This window comes from Myripristis murdjan, chromosome 13 (genome assembly GCF_902150065.1).
Source record: "Myripristis murdjan chromosome 13, fMyrMur1.1, whole genome shotgun sequence".
NCBI lineage: Eukaryota > Metazoa > Chordata > Actinopteri > Holocentriformes > Holocentridae > Myripristis > Myripristis murdjan.
The window spans coordinates 37,527,489-37,548,567 of NC_043992.1; the positions used below are offsets into that span (position 1 = coordinate 37,527,489).

General features: G+C 39.8%; 1 protein-coding gene across 3 annotated transcripts in view; it reads right to left on the reverse strand.

Annotated features, from left to right (window-relative positions):
• The window catches only part of cntn5 (contactin 5), a 138,378-nt gene extending 122,631 nt beyond the window's left edge, over window positions 1-15,747 (reverse strand). For all 3 annotated transcript variants that reach the window (XM_030067794.1, XM_030067793.1, XM_030067792.1), the window contains exon 1: window positions 15,170-15,747. The gene's annotated coding sequence lies outside the window, so the exon portion shown is untranslated. The remainder of the gene's footprint in view (window positions 1-15,169) is intronic.
• Window positions 15,748-21,079: the final 5,332 nt, after the last annotated feature.

Sequence of the window (21,079 nt, forward strand, 5' to 3'; positions counted from 1 at the left end):
TCCAACTGAGGAGGTCATACTTTCTCACTCCTTTTGAGATGTCAGTTTTGTGGTTAGCAAGTTATCTGACTACTTTCCCAACTATGAGACAGCAAAGCAGTTTTAAAGGTGGCAACTGCACTGGAAAATCCCCAATATTGCAAATCAGACACGCGGAAGAAGTAGCAGTAGAGACACCTACCTCTGCAGGCCCTCATTGAAATTCCTCAATTAGCACAGGGGATCTGATGTAACTATCCCTTGTGCTATGAAACCATGAATACCTTGGCAGAAACATCTCTTGGATTTTAGTTGAAGCATATCATTACTAAGAGGGCCTCTTTTATCACAGTTATTTCGTTGAATTAAAGGGATATGAATAAATATTTGGTAGCAGGGATATCTTCTCTAGAAAAAAAAAATTCCCTGCTGCAAAGGAAGTAATTTGAACCTGTGCATTCATCCACACAACAATAAGCTGACAGGACAGCGTAACTGGTCGATTAAAAAAAAAAAAAAAAAAAAAACATCCAGCAGTTCAGAAACATCACTGCCCCAGAAATCAGATAGTAACAGGATAACTAGGCCTAAAGAATTGAATGAGAGTGCTAAGCTGTTCAGAAACTGGCATGTATGCACGACCATGGGCTAAAGGACCACAGGCCTCTGTGGCCCGAAGCAGCCCACACAGCAGAGAGGGTGGTAGTTTATGCCACAGATAAATTATGTCAGATTTGCTGTAAATGCGAGCTGTGAACAGGGAAAAGCTGTTTATATCAGCCTCCTAGCAGTAGTTACTTGAGGTATTATTTGTATATCCTTCTTGGTGTGATGAATTGCAAAAGTGTGTCAACACAGGATCAACACTGCAGCGAATCCACAAAGGCTGAACAATTAATTGTATCATGATAGTGATCTCCATTCATTTCTCAAAGCAATCTCAATAATGAAGGCAACGATTTTACAGCATTTGCATTCGGACATGTGCATAAAAAACCTAGCATCCCCTTTACTCCATTTAATGCGACTAGTGACAGTGTGCCACGTAAATGAAAGCCTGCAACTTAATAAAAGCAAAAGATACTGGACATTGGTGGACGCTTGTCTCAGATTATGCTCCCAAAATGCAATGAAAGCAGTGATTGAGATGGATGAAAGCAATGATTGAGATGTAGGCTAGTTGAATCCTGCATGATTAAATCAAACATATCAGAATGAGCAAGAAGAAAAACTTTATCCAACCAAGACCCAGGTGATTAAACCATCGTATTACCGCGCATATGGACCTTTTATGGTTTTATCTGAGAGGACGATATTCAGAGGAATGTGTGGGGAAAGAGTTTTACAATGATGGCAGCAACACTGCAGATAAGTAAATAAAATGTGAGGGAGATATTCAAGTCAAAGAAAACTCGAGCTCAACCACACTCCCACTATATGACACAAAGCTCAATACAGCCAGCATTTTTTGTTCGCAAAGGCACCAGGAGACTGCAGACATTATCACCTTTCACCTGTCAACAGCCATGGCTCCCATTTAAACCAAAAAATAAAACAATAATAAAAAAAAAAATAATAATAATAATAAAAAATGAAATAATAATTAAAAAAAAAAAAAAAAAACTATCCATGTCCTTGATGAATCTACACAATTCCCTCTATCAACTGTTTTTCAAAAGTTGTTTTGCCAACTCTATGTAGTAAAGGCTCAAGGAGCAATTGAAACTGACTTGAAAGAGAATATTTTGTTGCTCCAACAGATCTATGGTCCAGAGGAACCACAAAGCCCTATTTCATCTTTACTGTTCATTATATTAGTAGTGCCTTAAGAAGCAAAGCTGAAGTATGGGAGTTAAAAAAAAAGGGCTAATTTTCTGTTTACCAGTGAAACCCAAAGAATCTATATGCATACATGTATATGCATGTATGTTGTTCATGAGAATTGTGTCTCATTAACAATTATCTCAGTATGTGATTTGCATTTAATCCAGAATCGTGCAGCTCTAGCACTGGGAAATTAAAATGATTTTGTGCGCTGAATGTCATCCTACTCTTCCTTTTCTTCCAATATGTTGTGAATGTGGCATCAAGGCTGAAAGACTTTTATGTGAAACACTCAAGGGCCAAACTCAGCCAAACAATAATGATGGCAAGTGCACACTTGATTACCCCTATGACATAACTGCTCTTAATTATATCAAGCTATTGTGTGAGAAAGATGTAAGCCTGTGTCACTCGCTGGAAGTCTCAGCAACAGACCTAATCCTTCAAAGCTGACAGAGCCTTCTTTTTATTCCAAGCCTCCTCTGACAGTGGGGGGCAGACATGGTATGCAATGTAATCAACTTACAGGATCTAATGTGGCTTGTGGGAATACATCTAAACATCTGCCCATGCTAAATGGCAAATCCACAAAATATTTTATGATTATACACTGCGGGCTAATCTGTAAGTTGTGCAGGGTAGCTGGTTATGACTGACATTTGAAGTTACTTAACAGTTGAACCAAAAACTTTATGCCTCCACAAATGGAGCACATCCTCAGTGAGCCACTGAAGTGTGCCCAAGGGCACAATACCTCAAAGCCTACGTAAAGCTACCCCAAGGTCTTCAAACTGTATCTGAATTCATCAACTGATCACTGACAAAAGATTGTTTTGCTACACTAAATGGGTGGCACGCACCAAATGACCCATCAAGCCAGAAAAACCTCCATCCCTAAGCCCTGAGGGACAATAGGAGCTTTTTTTTTTTGAGAGAGAGAGAGAGCTTCTTTTTAACTGCAGCTTTTGTCTGGAAAACTACATGCATGCTTATACAGTAGTTGCACCTGCACACATAGCAAATGCACACACAAATATATACACTCAGTAGCCACTTCATTAGGTCCACCTGCACCTAATCCAATCAAATGCAATCTAATCCAATCCAATCCAACTGTTCTGCCATAAAGATTCCTTTTCTGAAGCCAATAATGCTCAGGTTTTCTTGTTGTCACAGTAATAGAGATGCTGATTCACCTCTATGTTTGGCATTGAGCTCATAGTTAGTGCTGCTGATGGACTGGACTGCATTTTACTGAGAGCTGTTTCTACTATTCTGTCCCCCTCGTGTATATAAATAGGGAGAACAAAAAACAGAAACACCTCAATATGATGTAGTCCAGTACAAGACCTCTACAAACTACAACCTCAGTAATGAACATGGAATTAAATTTACACATTCTCCACAATGTCAACAAGAAATGAACATTATAAACTTTGTTAAAAGGTAAAATTTATGGCAGAGCTGCTGCATTAGATTGTACAGCAGGACTTAAAAAAAGTGGCCACTAGGTGTATATTACATGCATCTATTTCATATTTATAAGTGCACACCATCCTAGGCTACACACACACACACACTTGTACCACTGTTCAACACCTGGGGGTCGGCTCTTTTCTTCAGCTTCAATCTGTTCTCTGTGCAGGACACAATAGAACACAGGTTTTATGTGTCACACAATTACGCTTAAAATGAGCTCAGCTGAAAATTGAGATTTAATGACTTTGTGATCTGGCATACGAGGTGCCTGTCTCAAGGCCCACTGTTAGATCTCTAGAGCTTAGGTCAGCACAATTAACACATCCACTTGTGCATGAATACTGAACTACTAGCTGCAGAAATGACTGCCCAGTTTTAATGGTAATAAATCCCTTAAAAGAGCAAAAATGAATTTAGTAAATCTGACAAAGTATCAGTGATGCTTTAGCACAGTATACTGGCTACTCTATGTCAATGATAATGCTGAATAGGATATTCATATTAAACAAAAAACCTCTCTGATTAACTACTGCTGTGTTCAGAAATGTAATGTAACGGAAGCTCAACTATATTATGAGACACCAAACTCACTGGGAATATCTAAGAATACAGATTCAGAAATATCACAGCTATCAGTGCCTTTGTGCCCGAGGTTTCCTTTGTGGTAATGGCAAGTTAGAATAACAGATAAAATCAGAACTTATCACATAAAAACACAGCTACTCACTTGAGGCACAGGAATTTCAAACGCTAGCTGCTGGAAAATACAGGCTGCTTGTCAGAGTAGTTTCCATCCTTAGTATGTTTCACAAACCTCCAACAAAGTCGAACTGGACATGTTTATATTCGCATGATGGGATCCCAATGATCAGCCCATTTTCTACATCCCTAAAAGTAAAAAGCAGAGCCGCAGAGATGCAAAAATGAGATATCCCTCATGACATATAGAAAGCAAAGAGAAACCGTGAAGGCACAGATGGTCTTTCAAAAGCCCTTTTTCAATGTCTCCGTTTGCTGATAATATCTCATAAATTGTGGATTAACCAAGATGCTTTTAATCCTGGTCAAAATTCATATTTTAATTCATACGCTGACATCAGACTGAGAACAGACAATTGAGGTAAGAGGCAGAGCTGCATACTGAGTGGCAGGTGGGGAAGAGGAAACCAACTATTAGATGTGTGGTGGAGTAAAGGTTCCATCAACACAGCAATAATGTGACCTGATTTCACCGGCTCAAATCAAGGGGCACAAGTTGCTATGGGAACGATAGTATGGCCCATAGAATTAGAGCTGGTAGAAAGGAGTATAGCCTGGTAATCTTTCAAATTTTAAAAGTGGCTTCTGTAGAAATTTGTTAATGTTGTGACAGAAGTAAGCGCTCTTACTTTTGGCCACAGATGGAAAGCATCTGTGCCACGCTTAAACATGGCACAAGTTTTCTCTGTCACAAGCCCCTTCCTACATTGGTGGCACTAATTAATAATCAGTTTACTTGAATGTGATCTAAACTCTCTGACTCTCTAGTTGATCATCAGTTTTCATCTTCTCTATGGAGAATACATTACTGTTAAGCTAGCCAACAAGTAGCAAATGTGAGCTAACGTTTCCTAATGGTAACCATTCCCTCATCCTAACCCTAACCCTCCTGCTATGTTCACATTTTTTAACATCTTTTATGTTTGGGGTCAATTTGACCCCTGCAGTTTAAACTTCCACAAAATTATTACAACTAAAATTGTTATAAAGTTTATGTGTCAAGTACTTTATGTTTCTTTGTTGATTACCTAAATAGCCCTTTAAATAAAACATAACCACCCCCACTTATACATCCAGTATTCGTGTTACGCGACAATGGAAAAATATGCAAATCACCATAAAATTTCACTGATTGATCTAAAATTGGAAAGAAATATTAATTTTTGGTGTTTTAATGGCTTTATATTATTTCTGAGTACAGATTTTTGTTATTTATAACCAATGCGTTACAAAGTGTGTACAGGACATTGAAAACATATCATCATGGGAATTTCATCTTTACCCAGTAGTGCCCATTACATTAGGAACACTCATTAAATATGAAGCAAAAAAAAATGATGTTAATCATTTATTTAGAGATGGTAAACATTGGCTGGGGTCAAACTGATCCCAAACATAATAGGAGGGTTAACCATGACGACACACCTGCCCCTAACATTACTTTATCATTACATTTACCATGTACAGCTAACAGTATAGCGCACATGTGCCACTAATTGAGGAAACTGTCATAGTTGTGTTTTGATCCCTGTCTGTGTGTTTCTGTTGCTTGCCTGTGCTTCCGGTGGTTTGCATGTTTCAGCACTTTGCCTTTTTTTTTTTTTGCCTTGCTTTGAATGTCCCTCATGTCTCTCACTAGACCCAGCCCTGCTTGTTTTCCGGCTCCACACCTGCCGAGTTTAGTCTCATTAGTCCTGAACCGCTCGCGGTGTTCTCCCAGCCAGTCGGCTCCCCTCATGTTCTCCAGCCTCGTCACCTGTGTCTGGCTAGCTGATTGGCTCAGTTAGTGTTTAAGTCTTGCTCTCAGTTCAGTTCTTTGACGGTGCATTCTTGTTTGTATTGGTTTATGCATGCCTGTTTCCTGAGTCTCTGTGTCTAACCTGCTTTAGTTATATTAAATATATTCAACTTTGCGAGCCTGCTTGCTTGGTCTCCAGAATTTTGGTCCTGCTACCTTCCTCATAACAGAAATGCTCCTGTGCGTGAAACAAACAACCCATGTGGCCGTGTGGGTTAGAGGCCTTGCTGGAGGACTAAAATGATGAATTTCCATAACCAATATAAACATAACATGACGTAACCCTTTGGTATTTTTTCTATTCTATTGCCTTACATAATATTCCATAATATTACATGACTTGTACCTGACTCTCCGTGTTTGGAACCAAAATTCCACGGCTTTCCAGAAATCCCATGACCTTGGCATACAACAGTGTGCTTTGTTCTGAAATATGCTACAAAGAAGCTCAAGCTAAATATGGTCCCTGAGGTAAAAAAAAACAAAAAAAAAACGTTTTAATCCATATTAATTGCACAAGCAACACTGTCATCTGTATGGCATTTTGTCTCCTGTCTTTGTTTTGCTTTAGACAGATGTACAACATCAGCAGTAAAAGGTCTATGAGATTAGTTTAATTAAAAGTGAAAGTAGTATTTAAACATCTGAAGGTTGTTTTTTGTTTCGATAAACCTTTTTTGTTTCTTTCACACACAATCTATTAAACCAACTTGTTATACAGAAATGTGTCTCTTGGAAAGCCACTCTCTCCTGTGCAGACGGCGAGGAGCTCTTCAATTAGTAACCTCCATTTGTTCACCAATCAGAAGCTGCTCGATAGAGGCAGCGGTGAGAGGAGAAAGGAAGAATAGCAAGTGCTTTAGAAAATTTTACAGCTCCACTGCTGAATGCTTAATTTTTTATTATTTTTTTTTAAACAGGCTCCAGCCCAAATGGTCTGTTATTTTAACACTGACAGGCTTGATTTCATTACTACGATCTATGTATCAGCCAACACTGCTATGGCATAATCCCTTGCTGTCATTTCTCCCATTAATATCCCATTATGTTGACTATTAGATTTATTGATCTACCGGACTGTCGGAAAATGAGACAATTTAGTGCCTCCTCTTGCCCTCGGGTTGCTTATCTTTTCACTTTGTTAAGGCAGGCTTTGGGAATAATCATTTTGTAAGATGAGAACAAAGTGTGCAGTGAAGTACAAACTGGAGAATCTCAATAAAAGCACCACTGGGGTCAAAAGGTAGGAAAACAAGGAGAAAAGTGCCGTTCCATCGTTATATGATCCAAACATAATAAAGGTGTTCCTTTGACAAAAAAAAAAAAAAAGATACAGAGAAGTACCCACTGACCAGTACAAAAAAAAAAAAAAGAAAGAAAAAGAAAAAAAAAGAAAAATGGTAGTACTCCAATGTACCCCTAGGGGTACGCGTACCCCCATTTGAGAGCCATGGGTCGAAACAAAGGCAGTGTGTGTGTGTGGATGTGTGGATGTTCAACAGGCTTGCTTATTGTCTGGAAATCTCAGTCATTTCAAAAATGCCTGATTTTACTTTAGCTCAAGCTTTATTGTAGATAAGCCTTGAACTACAGTGAAGGTGTGTTTTTGTCTTTGTCACAAGGAAAACTGAGTCCTGAGACTTGACGGTTTTGTACTATATCTAATACAATAAGCATTCAAATAATGACAATATGATGTTTTATCTGCACCCTGTCTTTATCTTTAGTGGAGCTACAATCGAATACAGAGCAGAAATCTTTTAAATAATCCAAATACTAATACTAATACTAATACATTTTGTTAGCCAAGTCACTAGCGTAAATGCTTCCCATGACAAAGTGTTGCCTCTTAATGGTGTCAGCGGTCCATGTGATGTCAAACATTAGCACTCCACACACATAGTGGCTTTGAATAAAAGCTCAATAGTGCAGCTTCCTTTGCTTTTGTGTCCTTTAAAAATGCATCAGTAATTCTACCCCATCCCACCCCCTAATGAACCCTCACATCATTTTCATGGTTTGTATGAAGTCTTACACTGATATGAAGCATGCATACTGTGTATTGATGTTTTCTATAGTTAATATTTCCAGTTAGTATTCAAGCTGCATCGTTCCTGAGCTGTTGGTAGTTGCCGGAGCGTTAATGTATCAAATTGTGGTTGTTAGCAATATAACACCGGTTTAGATTTAACTTTAACAGAAAAAAAAACAAAAAACAAAAAGTAGGGCTGAGAAATCCCTCACTGGTAAATCAATCAGTCAATAACCATTCAGTCAGTTCAGATAACCACGATGTCACTGCACAGGCCTGTTCAAAGATCATCAACGGGATAAATTATAGTAGATTTACCTTGCATTCTTGGAATAAATGCACTGTGTGTCACAAGAGAATGAACAGGAAGCTACTGTACAACCAGAGCAGAGCGTAGCAGCCCTCTTAGCTGTATTTTGACAGACATCTCCAAACGCATTTCATCTCTCGGGAGAAAGGAGGCATGAGAGTGGAACGTAACAACTCATCATGAGCCTGCAGGATGTATAACTTAGAAATGTATAAAGGTGACTCCTCGGTTTTTAAGTACGGTATCGCTGCCTTCTTTTTAGAAAAATAAAAAATGAAAAATACCCGGCGGGTTGCAAGAGACATCACTATGCAGCATCACCAGCAGTGGAGCGGACACTGAGAGGCACTGAATGAAAAAAGTCTGGGGAACTTTGAACTGTGTTTTGATTTCAGGGGTTACTTTCAAGGCTGCAGGGAGATGTTGTTCTCATTCGGACAGACCCAACAGTACCCTAAATGGCAAGAATGGTGCTGAGTGCAGGGAAAAGCCAAGCCAAACAACGGCAACAGAAACCAAAAACAGCACACTCCTGAGAGACTGCAAACTTACTTTTCAACTTAAGGTATAGAAAACGGTGACAGAAAGTCCCAGTCAAGAGGTAACAATGATTTCAGCTTCAACAAATAATTGGAAACCAACTCTGCATGTTACTCCTTGCTGCATGCCTTGTCCCCTGATTTGATGTGTTGCATTTTCCAGTTTTTAATCTCAAGAGCACAATAATTCTACCCTGCTTGTCAATGTGGGTATGTCGCTTTAAGAGCTTGTGTTATAGGAAGAGTAAGGTTTTCTTTTTCATAACAGGCTAAAAGTGGACTGGACAGATCCTCAAATTGCAGACTTTGGACAAGTTACAAGTCAGATCAGTGACACCGGGTCAATGGTCGACATCAATCAAATTCCCTTGATTTTGTTCAAAAACATGAGGAAAAAGGTCATTAGCAAATAAGTATATATATATAATATATTTAAATGCCGCATCAGTAATGCTGCATTGGCCTCATAACCACCTACTGGCCACCTACTGTGAACACTATTTAAATGTGCAATATCACCACTAAATCTGTATATAGAACTACTTACTGTATATATAACTTATTTTTATTCTTACTTATTCTTATCTATATTGAAATTTATCTTTTTCATTTTTTTATTTATTTATTTTGTTCTTTATTATTACATGTTTGCACTAAAAGGAGCTGCTCTTAATCTCATTGTACATGTGTATAGTGACAATAAAGGCATTCTATTCTATTCTATTCTATAATGCTTGTTTAAATGCTTGTGAAAGGCTTTCACAAGGGGGCATGTAATTTCTGTCAGTATCTGGAATATGCCTGTTGTGTTTAATATTTATCAGCAAATCACAAATGTTCCCAAAAATCTGGCTACCTGTTACGAGAGGTTAAGAAGTAGTTTGAGTTCCATAAGCTAACTGGAGGGCTTATTACCCAAAGACACAAGAAGACTTGTTTCATTAGTGTTGAGGCTCAAAGTGTGAAAATGAAATGATGCATCAACAACTCATCAACAAATGATGAATGAAAATTTTTAATGTCACAGGCTACTAGCATCATCTGTGTCACGGGTTTCACTTGTTTAGACACCAATAAAATAAGTGAGGATTTTGTAAAGCAGAGCATGAGTCAAGAATGGTTTTGGAGGCGTCGAGATCGCCCCCCAACTGGTTCTCTTAGAAACCAATGTCTTGTCAGAGGGGGTCGACAAAAAACAATGATCTGCAGAGTCAGAGTGCTGGGGAGGCAGACGCGGTGAGACCCTTTCTCATGCCGTTCCACTGATGAATGGGAAAATCACTCTGGGGATGTGTTGACACTACCCAGAGCAATTTTCCAGGAATACTGGTGTGTTCTGTTGATCGGAAATGCTAGCACTTGTTTGCAGTAAGTGTCAGTTGGCAGTCAAGAGTAGAAATAAATGTTCTGTCAGTCCCCAGACCGAGTTCCCCACTGATTGTTAATGGAGCATGTCCAAAGAGTGTCTGAAAGATGTCACAGAGTTGTGTTACAAAGTGGTCTTAATTTATTGGTCTCAAGTCCAAACATGTTGATGATTTGAACCAAAGCTGAATTAACAAGTGTGAATTTTGTAGTACAAATTTATCTTCTAATTTGACAATACCCACAAGATGGACTAAAGTTTGATAGACAGGTACAGTAAATGTAAAATGATTTCATTTGGCAGTGCCATGGTCATAGTATTTTTTTTTTTTTTTTTAATTTCTGCAAAATATTGTGCAATAGCATGACTGCCCATAGACTGGACAATACTGTACACTTCTGAATGTTATACCCTTTATCTGTCGCTCTCCCATTCACGTTTTACCATACTGTCTACTACTGTTGAATAATGTAGAAATTATAAAACCATGCCATGAGAAGAATCACAATGTTCAACTGTCATGAACCTGAAGATCAGAGGTACCTCTGTAATTTGAGCTAATCTTTCTCTTCTGACTATCAGCATGATGCAGATATAGCCTTGGACCCTGTATTTCGCTCTATTCAACTCCCCAGAAACTGCACAGCCCGTTATTACACCTTCATCTCACTAATCTTTCCAGGGCATGAGCTTGTTAGACATTTGGAAGATAAAAAAATCAAAGAGTGTGGTGCTTTATCATGGCCCTGGTAGATAAGGGCCTTGCCCTGTCACATAAAATCAGGAGCTGCCTCCTGAAAAACACTCCATCCTCAGGCTATTGCTCACCATCACCATCATCGCTACTCCCCAGCATCTCTACAAATACTTGGTGCTCACTTCAGTGACAAAGTATTTCCACAGTCAAATCAAATCCACTACCACCTATTTTGTAACACGTTATCAGCAATATGACTAAAAGGAAAAAAAATAAATAATTTGTTCATTTGTCATCTTTGAATTTCCCGAACCTGTTTGTGGTTCTTGCCTTCCCACACAGTCCTCTTGTTTTCAGACACTTAAGACACACTGCCTAATTTCATGCATCCAATTAATATCCTGCAACATTTTCCCTACCAGGCATTTTAACAGAGATGCAGTCAAAGGGAGACAACGCCCCTGGCTATCTAAAGATGATTTGCTTGAGGCTAACAAAATAAAGACAGCAGCAAAGACAAACAGATAAGGAAACTGCATTATTCTCAACCTGTGGCCACAGGACATTTTAGGCAACCAAATTACACATTTTCAGCCACACAGTAATTACTAGGATAGCAAGTTTACTGATAACTACCCAAGGAAGCATTATTGGCAGTAATCAAGAATAAAAAGCCATGCAATGATGCTGTACTCCATCATGGTAATAACATTACCACTTAACATTTAAGCTTATGTTATATTGAAAGGATTTCTTCCATAATTTAATGGCTACATCCAGACAAAGAAAGATCAGGAATCAGAGCACGAGACAAATACAAGATTTGACGAACATTGCTCTCCGTTAGAAAAGTGAAACACTGTAATGAAATCAACAGAGACCCACAGCCATGAAGTACATATTTTGTCTGCACGTGCTGTAATATGACAACATCAAAGTGACTTCAGAATGTCTCTTTGACTCATTGGACATCAAACCCAAGTCATTCATAACAGTGACAAGTGGAAGGGGGTGCTGAAAGTCAGTCTTTCTTAGGCAGATGCTTCCAAGCAATTATATAAATTAAGTTGTCAGATGGATCCTGAGGGATGTTTGTCTTCCAGGCTATGCAAGACCAATGGGCTTCCCTTCCAAAGAGAGCGCATTAATAGGAAGGCAGCCAAGAAGAGTTTGCCACTGTCAAGATTACCAACATTTCTTAAAAAGATTTTTTAATCTAGCAAATGCATGTCATCTCCAGTCTAGCAAGGGAAGATGCGCAAGACCTACATCTCTAGTCATTGTGGTGTTTTGAGAACAAAATCATGCCCGTGCATTCACTGAACAATGGCAAACACATGTTGTTTACACATCAAGAGACACACAGAAATGTTATATTACCTATTTTTATGTCCTCACTATATGGCAAATTACTATAAATTGCACTATATACTGAAGGCATTAAAGTATAATACCATATCGCTATGAATATCTTTGACACTTCAGACAGAGAGGCTCTTCAGGGACGTGCTGAGTGCGAAGTGTGATCTGCAAGACATTTTTGTCCATTTTCACTTTATTAGTCACAGATTTGTCGGTGAAAATGGGACTCCCTTGGGTGCCATTGTCTTGGTAAGACAGTTTCTCTCCCTACACTCTCTTGTCACTGCTGAGATAGAATTTTTTTTTTTTTTACATGTCCCAAGGGCTAGCCTTCACCAGGGTTGTCATTTTCAATTAGTGATACCCTAAATGCATGCCTGTTGGCCCATGTCAATAATCATTTCATTAAAGGGGATGGGCCAGCTGTAACTTCACAACATATTCCATTTCCATCTAGGTTAGCTCATCTACTAATTTGCATTTCATCTCACACTCCCACCCCCAAGTGGATGCACAAACATTTTGAAACATGTATTGCAAGCAAATAAGTGATTTACATCGGATAAGGATAGTGGTAACCTCTGATTCCTGCCAAGTGAAACAGGCACAGCTGTTCATTCCCTCCATCTATTCCCCTGATATGCAGGTGAAGCGCCTTTTGATTAGGACTGCGTCTGGTGGCTTTAACTATACATCCCATTTTGAGATAAACCATTTTCAGATGATCTCAGAAAATTAAATTAAGAGCTGATGTCACTGGAGGGGGCGATACCATACAATCATTTAAGCACATTACATCTTTTGAAATATATGTCTGGATTTACATTCAGGCAAATTATGAGAGTCCATTTGAAATCACAAGCATGCCTTCAAGTTATGCTTCCACCATTAAATCTTAATGGATGCTGTATAACACTAACAGGAAACCATGTTAGCATTAGACCATGACTCAATAGGTTAAGTGTTTCTAACGCTGCTTTACAGTAACAAGTACATGCATAGGTGAAATTAACAGAAATATCTTGATCTATGTGTATCCAAACCCTGACCTTTTGGTAATTTCTCTTGCACGGTAACATATGCAAAACGGCTTTTAGTCATGCTGTTGACAAGCCACACACCAATTAATTCAGCTTTATTCACCTGTCCTTTAATACAAGTCACTGGGTTAGAGCTGGGGCCTGAAGATCCACTGACTTTACATGTATTTTGATTTTGTTTGCAGCTTCTACTTGTTTGACTTTTGCCTTGCACTTCACAGTAAAGTGAAAATGTTAGTGATCATAATTTAATGAGTGTAGACAATACATTTCCCTAAAAACAAACAGGTGAAGTGTGTAAATACATAAAGTGATTTGCAAAATGATTTTGCTGAATCAGCCACAGTAGGTTAACTGAATATTGATTTCTTCTGCATTGCAAGACTACACAGTACAACTACTGAATGATATATGGAGGTAGATGCTCAATTCACAATATTTAAAACAAAAAGACAGAGAGGTATATTTTTTCAGTCTCTGGCCCACACACACACACACACACACACACACACACACAATGTCTGTTACGTGCACAGACCTACAATATGTAGGCACAGGGATTCCAAAATGGATTTGTTGGCATTTTAGGAGAAATGAAGTGCTCAGGCTGCTGTATTCAAGCCGGTATTATTGCTTACACTGGAACAGGAATTGTGACAAATTTTGGACTGAATGAAGCGTTGAAGATTGCAAATTAGCTTCTGTATTTTTAGACAGGCAAAAAAAAAACTTCACATCTTCATATTTTACATCTTCAAACGTCTTGAACCTTGGAGTGGCATACTTAATGACTTAATGACTAAATTAGAAACTAGCCTTGATATTATGGGATGGGATGATGCATATTCAGTGTCCCTGAATGTAGGCCTGTATTGCAAATGAGGGATATCCAGTGTAACTGTGGACTGTATTACCAGCAGGCACTATATTCTGTTGTCAGTATTTCTTACTGTCCCTCATTTTGCCAATTCATACTATTAATAAAAATCTAATACAAAGTTAAACAAAAAGAGAAAATAATGCTCCTAACGGGATAATGGCCTATTCTACTAATAATAACTCCTGTGCCTCCCTGCTCCCTGTGCATCCTCCTAAAACAGCCCTGAAAAGGCAAATCAATTGAGCTGAAACACTCTATGAGCCCACAATGCACAACTGTCACTAGCTACTGTTTCAAATTATAAAATTGTAGGAAACATTCAACCGCAACAAAGCCACAAAATTAGGATTTGGTAAATTTGCATGTTTCTGATTAGATAATTCCTGTGGGTCCATTTGTGTGGTAAGTGGAGCCTTAGAAGCCTCCTGCTCTGCTAGCCTGATGATCCACTCTGGAAAAACAAAAACCCTGTTTTGGCCCTTGCAAAAGAATGTAAAAAAAAAAAAGGAGAAGCTCTTATAAAATGTTTGCATGCATCCCTTTGAGCTCCTATCAAACAGCAGGTAGACCTCAAACCCACTTCACCGTGAAGGCGTTTCAAAGCATCTCTCCTCCAAGGCTGCTGAGGTTCAGGGCAGGATCTCCTCTCGTTTGAGCTGCACCTGGAAAGGTTATTTCATCTTAAAGCGACTCCAAGTAACACATAGCTTTTCATTCCGGCACTTTGCAGCGTGTTGAGCATGTTAACGGTGGACTGCTCGACCATACTGCATGCCTTAATTGCGACTCTGCACTCTTATTATCCAGGTGCAGGAAATAGAGAAGTTATTAAAACAACGTGGAGCGGTAGGTAAACGGCCACTGAAAAGCAAGAGGCGAGCCACAAACAGTCAGTCTGGTCTAAATGAAAGCATATAAAATTACTCAACCGCTTTGTGTTATCACGGTTATCTTTGTAGAAATACACCGCAGCTCTGCCTGCTCAGCCCATTGAACTTGTTTCTCTGGACAACCTGCGTTCACTCGCATTCCAGCCCAAGCCAAGAAACAAAAAAACAGAAAGAAAAAAACACTCCGTAGGAAGTAAAGTATCAATTTACTTACGGAATAGTAATAAGAAAAGTCGTTTCGTCTCACTTTGCGCTTTGTGTGGAGAAAGCGGTCTCTCTCTACAGCGGAATGGCAGTGGGTAAACAGGGATATCCAGTGAGGGTCCTCCTCGTCTGTGCCTCTCTATCTGGTGGTGAGCCCACATGAACAGTACATCCTCTCAAACGATTTCTCTTTGGCGTCCGGCTCCTTTCCGAGTGCCAGTGACCCCCCTTTCTCATCCACTTTGCGGAGCTTTCATCCGGTGCCGTGCGTCGTGAGAGAGGCGGCGGACGGACGGCGGCGGCGGGCGGCTCGGTTTCGGTCCTCCTCTTGTCTTCTCGTCGGTCTCCACCGCAGCAGCCGGCTGAGCTTCTGCAGCGCAGTGTCTCATCCCACTGGCGCTCAGGAGAAAGGTGGCCCTCGCTTAGTTACGAGGAGTGGCGTTTCCCCCTTGCAGTTTCTGCCGCTGTCTGGGTGAACTTAAAACGTGCTGGGTGACTGAGTCCACATGGAAGATAAAGTTTAGTGCCTCTCTCTTCCAGCCTGGTTACGTAAAATGAGCATTTTCCCTTTTGTTTATAAAAAATGCAAAGCCCTTCACGCGCTCCGTGCCTGAGGTGCACCAGAGGCGGCAGGAGAAGCCAGACTACAAACATGGAGCACATTTGACACTGAAATAGGAAAGCACAGATGTGCATTAACTTTGAATTCCAGACTCATCCAAATGAGTTTTGGCATTTGAGCGGAAAGTTTGCAGTTCTTCTGCAGTCATGACAGCAACATGAAGCTATTCTGATTTACTAAATCACTGAGGTTGCCCAGCCTTTAAGTTGGTTTACCTGTGCAAGGTAAACTTTGCTGAAAATGACATGTCAAACCCCTGCTTTTGTCATGTGGTAGAGGGAAGTGGGCTATAAGGCACATAAGTGGCTTACACTACATATAATTTGCATTTCAGAATCAGAATCAGCATTAGAAATACTTTTCTGATTCCCAAGGGGAAATTGGGTTTCTGAGGTTTTGCACATTTCACAATGTATTGGTAGAAATGCCTTGTTCAAATGGAGGAATGAGTCTATTGGTTTGGTGTGCTGTTGCAACCTTTTTATATCTGTTTGTCATTCACTAGGTTACTGCCAAGTTATTAATTTTTGCAGTTTATGTTTAACGGCATTTATTTTATCAGGGTTATAAGACCAAAAACGTGGAGGTACGGTATTTCAGAAAACTGTTTCAGAGTATTACCTTGCTCATATTTTTACTCTGTGGGTTAGGCTTGACGCTGTTATGCTTTTCAAATCATCATTTACCAGACAAAGCTACAATTTACAAGTCAGGTGTTTTGCCCGAGTTGGCATATACCAGCTATCTAACCCAGGCAACTTATAGGGAGTGGACAAGTAAGGAGTTAGAGCCTTATTCAAGGACACTTTGATAGGACTGTTAATGGTCAAATTGGCTTTCGACCCTCATGAAGGTCCCAGCAATCATGAGGCCACTCTACCTTCCCCCTTGGAGTTCACAGCTAAATTTATAAGGTCTTTTTATGAAGGAAACTTTGGTTTCAAACTTGAGATGACTTCTTCAGTTGATTTTTTTTCCTGATTTGTCCATTTGTAGCCTTGGTATGGGACTGTTTGGTTGTTTTAAAGTACCAAACATACACGAGAATGCCTATGCTCTTACTCAAAGAAACATTTTCATTTAGCAGCTGCATCCTGGTGACAAGAATGTGGTAAATAAATAGGTCGCAAACCTCCAGAGTTTGATAAGTGTTAGTCAGACACATAAAAGAAAAAAAGTAATAATTTGATGTTCTCAGAAAAAGTGTATTTTGTCTCTGAAAGGGCCCTATCTTAATCAAACTTCCATTAGTTTGATTTTTATGTGTACTGTGAGTTTGCATCAAGATTTTTGTCAGCCAAAAAAGGTGATAACTCCCCCGCGCGCGCACACACACACACACACACACACACACACACACACACATTTCTGTTCAGCATTCATTTACCTGTGGCCACCTCAAATACCTAATCTATCTATACCTATATTATCTCTCTCTCTCTCTCTCTCTCTCTCTCTCTCTCTCTCTCTCTCTCTCTCTCTCTATACATATATGTATATAGATAGATAGATAGATACAAACACACGTTCCATTCAGTCCAGTTCAGTACTCTCTGGATACTACTGAGGGGTACTGATGGCTCTTTTTGGCAATATGGTTCTCTTAAATATGGTTTTTAATATATCCTTTGCCTTCAGAAGAAATGGAAAAATATATGTGTGTCATGCTGTGGCACCTCATTGCCTCTTAATTTAAAGTTTAATTTCTTTGTTTTGGAACATTGGACCTATTTACAGATTGTCTGGCATCATCCTTAGACGCAGGAGGACTGCCCATTGGTCTGGAGGCCCATTATTCAGAAACTGCAATAGTCTGAAAAATGTCCAATTGGGCCCAAATCCGAAAAAAATGTCCACTTGGAAAATTTAAGTTTAATTAACAGTAAAATCAAGCACTTGCTTTCAAATTGTGAAGTTCCACGCTGTAACTACATTCTGTCCAGCCAGCAGAATCCTATGCAGAAGCAGCTAAAACAAGTTCCCAGATGCTCGGTTTGTGATACCTCTTTCAGGAGAACATTCTGAGATTGGTAAGAGTCTACACCAGTCTTTCCATTTTGGAAAACTATTATCTTGGTTTTTCAGGGCTCCAGACTGCAACCTTTTATTTGCATTTTGCAACCATTTTTGGAGACAGTGCTACTAGGAGCACCAGTGCGACTTGCAAATATGCCCCCCATTATTTTTGCTTTGTTTTGTTTCGTAAAATCATCATCGTGTATCATGTGAAACACCAGGATGTAGTGAGAATTGGTGTGTGCATGTATGTGTGTGTGAGTGTGAGCGAGAGTTAGAGATTAGAGTGGAGAGCTAACACTAGGCTCTCGTCACCATCACAATACAGGATGGGGACCAGTGGTGTCGTTAGGCCCGGACATCCAGTGGGCTCCAGCCCCGGATGTTTTAATACCAGCCCCAAATGTGTGTTTGGTTGGAAAGAGTTGGCATTTTAATGTAGCAGAGTGGAACTTTACTTTGGCGCTGTGGCGAGAGGGGGGCGTGATAAAGTGGTGCACAAAACAGCAATACAAGCACTCCCGCTGACACAGACCATAGTCTTCACAACTTTTTAAAGAAGAAAAGTAAAGGTCGCCAAGCACTTTGATATGTCAAACATGTGAATTCAAAAAATGATGTTAGAAATTACAATAATATATATATAATATCAGTAGCGGTTTTAGGCACGGGCGAAGCGGGCAGCCGCCCGGGGCGGCATATTTTCATGTCACGTGGGGGGCGGCATGAGCGCAAAAAAAAAAAAAAAAAAATCATCCTTGCTGCAAAGCAGTTTTCTATTACCGTATTCATCTGAATATAAGACAATATTTTTTTCCATTTAAAATGCCCTGAAAAAACGCCCTCGTCTAATATTGGGGTCTAAGCAAATACACATGTATTGTGCTTGCATATAAACCAGTAGGTAGGCTCGCCTGATGCCGCAATTACCGGCGAATGGCCGCATTGCGCAGTCAATAATCAACCATGTTGTCTGTGTCATTGTCCGTTGTGCTGCTGCAGCCGCGTATGAACAAAAGTTGATTTATAATGAGAGGATGGCAGTATGTGTGCGCCGCTCACCTGTCAGATCCGGCAGACCTGACCGGGTGGGCGCGGCACCTGTAAGCATCAAGCCGGTGCCGCGACCGGCCCGCCTGATGCTGACCGGTGGGTTTTATTTTTTTTTTTTATACAAACAAGATTTTGTCCATATAAAAAGTATTTTTCCAAAAAAGGTATTTGTGCAGGTGTTGGCGCCCCTGCTCTGGGAGGGGCGCGTGTAGCCGCCAGAGGGGCACCGGTAGCGGCCGTTATTGCTTGGAAGTTGTCGCTGTGCGCGCGCGCACGCGCGCGCGCGCGGCTAGAACGGAAGGGCGCAAGGCAGTAATTTCGCCCAGGGCGGCAACATGGGCAGAACCGCCACTGTATAATATTCTGTTTCCCTTGTGTGACAGGTTACTAGTTAACAGTGTGAATACATTAAAAGCTAGGGAGCACAACTAAAACTAACTTTCTGTCAAGAGCAGGTTGTTCATCATATCTCTTTTTCTGTCCACAGTACACACACATGTCCTTGTGTGTGTGTGTGAGTATGTATAGATGTGAGATTCTGAAGCAGGACTTTGCTGCAAATCTGCATGTGTGCTCTACCCAGTATAAATAAAGGTTAAAACAGATTAAAGTTAAACAAATTCCATAAAAGTTTAAACAAAGGAAAGGCAAATTACAGAAATACAGTTTTTTTCATTAGGGGTGTATGTTATCATCATTTTTATATATAAATGATTGCACTGTATTGATTATAAAACTGCATTCTATCAACAGAGGTGCAGTCAGCAGAGCTGGTGGATCAGGGACCTGATGTGGAAGAACTTTGTTTCTGTGTGTGTGTGTGTGTGTGTGTGTGTGTGTGTGTGTGTGTCTATCCAAAGCCTTTTAATAAACACTAGGCTAAATATTCTGGTTTTGATGGAGCCATATCCCTCATTGTCTCTATTTGCTGTGATATGCCTCACAACAGTCAAGAAACAGCTGGAGACAGAAGCCTGTCTATCACAGATACACACATCCCCTAATAAAATTGGCAATAACTACATATATCTCTTGCCAATTTTCAAATTTCTGAATGATGGCAATAAAATAGAATGATGTGATTTTTAAAAAGGAAATCCATATATAGCCTTAGTATTTTAGCAGAATGAACAACATATAGGCCCAATAAATTATTCCTACATATATATTAACATTCTGTTTTTCTTATACACAAGGCAGTGTCTGGCAGACTGCACTGGGCGAGTCTGGTCAAAAGTTTAGGATCGTTTTTTTTTTTTTTTTTTTTTTTTTTTTTTTTAAATTGTGTGTGCAAATTTTTGGCAGTGCAGAAATCTGTACTGTACTGTAATGACTGTACTGGACTAGGAAATAGTAAAATACACACTGTGCCATAGGAGCAATCTTAATTAAAAGTCATCACAACATCAAAGAGAAGCATAAACTTTCTCCTTTGCTGAAGAAGCTGACGTTTCAACTCAGGTGTAACTTCCTCAGAGCACTGAGCTCTGCCAGTCACTCTCTTTTCCTCATTATTATTCCATGTGTTGCAGCGTTCAGTGTGTTAATATTGCTGAGTGGTATAGAGTTTATAATAAATAGCTTTTATACCAAAGTCTGTGTATTGTGTGTATGTGTATTGTGATGCCTATCATATCATGGCATCTGTATTGTTATGTGTATAGCATCACAAGGTTTATGGCCACACCCAGTGTTTCACTGGGCTAAGCCCCTAATGTCTTCGGATCCCAGCAGCACTGATGGGGATAATTCTGTAAGACATGTCATCTACCTGTGTCCGGTCTATAAGTGCTCTTGCTTTCGCTTGGCCTTTTGGTGACAATGAAATGAAGTATTGATTCATTTTTTCAAAAGAAAAGATCATTCAGACCTTTCTGTGCCACAACTGTCACAAATTTCTGATGAGGACAATTCAGATGAGGAATCAGCAGCTGAGCTCATGTTGAAAGAGGCAAAAAACCTACTCTTTCCAACAAGGAATGGCTCATGCAATTTACGTGGCTGAGATATTGCAAAGTAACACCATTTTTTGTATGCGCTGCTCTCTGTGTGGGCCAACATTTTGAAAACTACATTTGCAGCACCTCTGCCAACAACATGTCGAAGGCAGGAATCTGCTAATTGTTGTGCGAAGAGGCTGACATGACAATAAAATTCAATACAGCCTATCACATTGTGAAGGAAAATAAAACAGCAGATTGTTATTTAAAAAATATGAATGTGTTGCCT